Consider the following 6,334-nt stretch of genomic DNA (forward strand, 5'->3'; position numbering starts at 1 on the left):
GTACTGAATAATGCCATCACTGACCGTAAAAAAAATATTGCCCTTAGCCACATCCCTCTGCACCAACCGCTGTAACTCCTCGTCTGTAGGTTGTCCATCTCTGATCCGATCTCGTAGAACTGGCTGCACCGTCAACACTGACAAGCTCGGTGCATGACCACTCGAGTAAAACTCCAAATCAAACCTCTGAATCTCGCTCTGCAGTGGTAACTGCACTGTCAAACACGATACCACTGTCGACTTCCGACTCAAAGCATCGGCCACTACATTAGCCTTACCTGGATGGTAGCTAATGTCGCAGTCGTAATCTTTCACTAACTCCAACCATCTCCGTTGCCTCATTTTTAACTCTTTCTGAGTGAAGAAGTACTTGAGACTCTTATGGTCAGTGAAAATCTTGCACTTCTCGCCATACAGATAGTGCCTCCAGATTTTCAAAGCGAAGATCACTGCTGCTAACTCCAAATCATGTGTCGGGTAGTTCTGCTCGTGAATCTTCAACTGCCTCGACGCATAAGCAATAACCTTACCACACTGCATAAGTACTGTGCCTAAACCTAGCTTAGACGCGTCGGTGTACACCACTAACTCCTCGTGTGGTACTGCCATCGCCAAAATCGATGCGATAGTGAGTGCTTCCTTCAGCTGATCGAAGCTCCTCTAACAGTCTGGACTCCAAATAAACTTCGCATTCTTCTTGGTTAAGGAAGTCAAGGGTACTGCAATAGAGGAAAAACCCTTGATGAACTTCCTATAATATCCTGCCAAACCCAAGAAACTGCGAATCTCCGAAGCATTCCTCGGAATACCCCATTTCTGCACTGCCTCAACCTTCGACTGATCCACTGCAATCCCATCTCTCAAAATAATGTGGCAAAGAAATGCCACCTGCTCAAGCCAAAACTCGCACTTGCTGAACTTGGCAAACAAATGATGCTCCCTCAAAGTCTGCAAGGCTGTCTGTAGATGCCGCCTATGCTCCTCAATGCTCCTAGAGTAGATCAAGATATCATCAATGAAGATTATGATGAACTGATCAAGATACGGCTGAAATACCCGGTTCATGAGATCCATGAAAACCGCTGGAGCATTGGTCATCCCAAATGGCATCACTAAGAACTCGTAATGCCCATAACGTGTCCGAAAAGCAGTCTTGGACACGTCTGCATCTCTAACTCGCAGCTGATGATAACCAGATCGCATATCGATCTTGGAGAACACTGAAGCTCCCTGCAATTGATCAAATAAGTCCTCTATCCTCGGCAGTGGGTACTTATTCTTCACCGTGACTCTGTTGAGCTCTCGATAATCGATGCACAGTCTCATACTGCCATCCTTCTTCTTCACAAATAACACTGGAGCTCCCCATGGAGAAAAGCTAGGACGAAGAAAACCTTTCTCTAATAACTCCTGAATCTGCTCCTTCAACTCTTTCATCTCGGTAGGAGCAAGTCTGTACGGTGCCTTTGAGATAGGCACAGTGTCTGGCAATAAGTCGATACTGAACTCTACCTCTCTCACTGGTGGAATCCCTGCAACATCCTCCAGAAAGACGTTCGGAAAATCACGAACCACCTCTATCTTTGATAATGATCTACTGGCTGGTTCTGAGGCCGTGACAACACTTGCTAGGAAACCTCGGCAACCCCGTTTCAACAGCTTCCTCGCCTGAATAAGAGATATCACCTGAGGAATATCACTGCTCTGAGATGCATGAAAAGTAAACGGGTCGCCTCCCGGCGGTTTCACTGACACTGTCCTCCGACGAAAATCAATCGAAGCTCCATTTTCTGTCAACCAGTCCATACCCAATATCAAATCAAATCCTCTCAACGGCAAAACCACTACATCTGCGCGAATGGAGTGCCCATGTAGCTCCAACTCTAGCTCTCGAATGATGCTAGAGGTAGTAATAATCTGTCCTGACGGCATAGTGACATCATAACCACTGTCGGCAATCTCAGGTGTGATGCCTATCCGTCTGATAAACTCTAGGGAGATAAACAAATGAGTAGCCCCTGAATCTAGCAACGCAAACGTGGAGTTGCCTCCAACTAGAATTCTCCCTGCATGCAGAAGAATCCCAACAACTTCATACCACTACTAAAATTTGCCCCAAAGATGAGTCACTAATAACCCTTAATTCTAATCACAAGTAAAACATGCTTTCTATTCTAACATGCAGATAGGTAACCCAAATAACAAATTACTCCACAAAGAAAAAAAATCAAAATTCTTAACCAAAGGAAGAAATCATAAAATACTAGGGGTAAGATATACCGGTGATCAAGGAGGTATCTGGGTCTGTCTCCTCAGCCTGCATCATGAACACTCTCCCTGTAGTGTTCTTATTCCTCGGGCAATTGGCCATCTGGTGTCCTGGCTCTTTACAATGAAAACAGACGTCTGCTCCTAGAAGACATGGTCCCGGATGCATCTTCTGGCACTTCGGGCAAGTAGGATGTCCTCCAGCATTAGGGGCCCCGCCCCTAGGCTGTTGTCTCTGCTGCTGTGGCTTCTGCTGGTTCGGGCCCTTAGATGGCCCAGTAAACTGCTTCTTCGCAGGAGGCTGCGAAGATGGTCGCTGATATCCAGACTGAAACTGCCTCTTACCCTGCTGCTCTCTGTGGATCTCTCTCCTACCATCCTCCGAACGCAAGGCTCTACTGACTGCCGTCTCATAAGTAAGGACGTCCGCCATACGAACTTCATGCTTGATCTCTGCCCTGAGCCCCTCAATAAACTGTCTCATCTTCTCAGGCGCACTGTCAGCAATCAGCGGCACAAGGTGACAGCCCCTCTCGAACTGTCGGATGTACTCTACAACTGTCTTGTCTCCCTATCAGAGACTCATGAAATCTCGAATCATGCTACTGCGCACGTCTTCAGTGAAATACTTGGAGAAAAACATCCTCCGGAAGTCTGTCCATCGCAAAGTAGTCAGATTCACTCCCCGTGATGCACTCTCCCACCATAAGTCTGCATCACCCTTCAGCATGTACACTGCGCACCTCACCTTGTCTGCATCAGTCAAACCCATGTAAGCAAAGATGCTCTCCAAAGAACGGATCCACCCCTCAGTAATGAGTGGATCTGTGGCACCTGCGAACTCCTTAGGTCCCTTCTTCTGGAACCTCTCCGCCACGTCCTCATCGTGGGACAGTCTCGGACGTGCTGCCTGCTGCTCCAACAGAGCAGTAATCCCGGCCATCATGTTTGCATTGGCCTGTTCCAATGCTGATAGAGGGTTTTGCGGAGGTGGGGATCCTCCACGCCTGTTCACTGGTCTCGGAGGCATTCTGCACCACCACATATTTCTTTACGTAAATCGACATGCATAACTAAGTACTTAAAAAATTTTCTGCTAACATAAATGATTAAGTCTTAAACATGATACTACTAAATCATACTAAAAGCAATTAAAAATTACAGACTGGTAGCGTGGATTTCTGAGCTCGCATAGCAGTGATGACCCCTCCAAGAACGCGGCTCTGATACCAATTGAAACGACCAAATATTCTAAAATAACGTATGCGAATTTTTTTTTTTTTTTATAATACTAAGTAAAATACATGTACATACATGCCCATACATATATGCACAAAATAAACAGATTTAAAAATAACATAAATAAAATGCAACATTTTTTACTTGAACATCTGAGTCAAACTTACTAAAAAGACCGTCAAAACAATTAACTTAGAAGTTTGCATGCAATAAAATTATTTAATGAAAATAATACTAAAATTCACCACTGAAAAGACCTAAAAGTAATAAATAAGAAACAGAGCTTAAAATTCTTGAAATATTCATGATGACTCAGACAACGGCCGCGGGGGATCAATGCATGTCTGCTCATACGTCCTCACCGCCGGTAGGCACTACATCATCCTCTACACACTCACCTGCACCATATAAGTGTAGTGAGCCTAGAGGCCCAACATGCTAACATAACAAGGATTTAAAATAATTTAAATCACTGGAATACTAATACATAACATATACATGAATGGGCATGCTTAAAAATCATGAATCATAACTCAAAATCTTGCTTAAACTTGATCTTAATTATAATCATATAATACATACATAAACAATGTTGAGCATAACTTTTTCTAACATCGCATGGTCATATCCATAGTGTAACCTTAAACTTAAATGGTTCGACTGATCAGTCTCTTAAAACCAACGTACGCGGCGGTGACGAATCACCTCTTACTGGTAGTAAACTACCCTTAACATATGGGGACTTGTCCCCCTTAAATTATCACACTACTTCAACTTCCAACATAAAATTATTTTCTGGCTCAACCTTAACATTAAATCATGCCATAAAAATTATTTCATGAATGCATGTACTTAAATAAAAAGTGTGTCCTTCATATATATTTAATTTAATTTTCATAATAAATAATAAGTACTTGAAATAACTTCCATGCATAAAATAATTAAATATATATTCAGGACACATGCTATTTTTTTTTTCATGGGATTGTACTGAACTGCTGGCCCTAAACACTCAAGCCCATTTACTTAAAAATCTGGCTCATTAACACTGAGACTGGCCCAATAACTCAACTTAACCCCATTAACTTACATTTAAGCCCAAATAATTAATTCAAGCCCAATAAAATATTTCTGGGTAGCCCACTTAATTTAATTACTTAATCAAGCCCAATTAAACACTTAAACTAAATAATAACTTAAAAATAAAAATACCCGAGCCCGACTAACTTAACTCGAACCCACTAGACATGACCCATGACTTATTGTACCCGACCCGTACTCAAGACCCGACCCGACCCGGACCCAACTTAAAAACCATAAACCCAAACCCTTACTTCCTTTTCCCAATTCTGTTCGGTCTTGCGCGCAGCAGCCTTCCATGGCTGTTGCCGCCGTGCTCCGGCCGCCCCTGGCCGGAGCACCACCCCATACACCTAGCCCACCTCAAGATGTTTCCAACAAGGTAAGAACCAGCCCAAACCGTTACCTACAGCCCTCACACGAAGCTCTACACCATGGCTATTCTCTATTCACGCGCAGGTAGGAGCAGTGGCAGAGTTTTCGATCGTGCCACTCACTCCGACCACCAAAAATCGTGAAACCACTTGCAAAACTTAGCCAACATCTAGGGGTTTCCAATGCAATAAACCTTACCCAAAACCATGCCCGGAGGAGGGAGAACGAAGCATTCTCCCACAGCCCCAGAACCTGCGCGAGCCACCCATGACAGAATTTGATTTGTTTCGTTCCAGCCCTTCTCCAACCTTAACCGATCGACTAGCCCAAGTCTAGGGACCCTAGGACATCCATGAATCTTGGCCTAGCAGCCATACACGCCCATGCTAAAATAAAAACGTGAGATGATAAAATAAAACCCAAGCAAACCATGCGCTTACAAACAAAAGTTCGAAAATTCAATCCATGTTTGTGCAAGAATTTGATCGAAAATTCTCCTGATGCAAACACACACATACAAATATACTTACTGAAAAGGTGCGAAATAAAGGAAGGAAACATGCCTTGCACCGTAGAATGAAAAGAAGAAGGCGTAGATGACGATTCTGGGACAACGGGGCGATGACAACCAACTTGGAGCTTGAAAAATCGTTCAACAATGGAGGCTTGGAGCTAAAACCGACTGAAGAAGATGAAGGAGAGGTGGGGTTGGCGGCTGGGAGTTTTGAGCGTAGGATTTTGGGGTAGGTTTAGGGTAATTAGAATAAAATAAGGTTTAGGATAATTAAATTAAATAGAAGATGTTATATATATAAAATATACAACTTAAAACTCCAAATAAAAGTTAAAAAAATCTGATAACTAATTAAAATCCCGAAATATTAATTTTAGGGAATTTTAAAGGTAATTAAAAGTCAATATTTTGGCTAAATTTGGATAAAAACGGACTTCTAAAAATATATAAAATTAAATACTGATAATTTTGAGGAAATAAAACTCAAAATAATATTTTCGGGCTCCTAAAAGACTCATAAAATAATTTGGGTAGAAAGTTGTCATCTCGTCCGTCCACGGTCCCGTCTACGCGATAAAATAATTAAATTTTCATAAATCATGAAAATCACTAATTATGGGTTAAATGCTTAAAAATAACTTAAAACATGCACAATTAATTTCACATAATTATTTAACCCATAATCTAAAATTCTAAATAAATAAAATCCCTAATTATGCATGCGAATTTACGTACTAAAAATATTGGGTGTTACAATAGTATTTTAAATCGAGTCATGACAAACATTTTAAAATTCCGCAATTCTTTATTTATTATTTAATTTTAGAGGGTTAGGGTCGTCTCAGTTGGTATCAGAGC

The sequence above is a fragment of the Henckelia pumila genome, chromosome 1, assembly GCF_033568475.1.
Source record: "Henckelia pumila isolate YLH828 chromosome 1, ASM3356847v2, whole genome shotgun sequence".
In the NCBI taxonomy this organism is placed as follows: Eukaryota; Viridiplantae; Streptophyta; class Magnoliopsida; order Lamiales; family Gesneriaceae; genus Henckelia; species Henckelia pumila.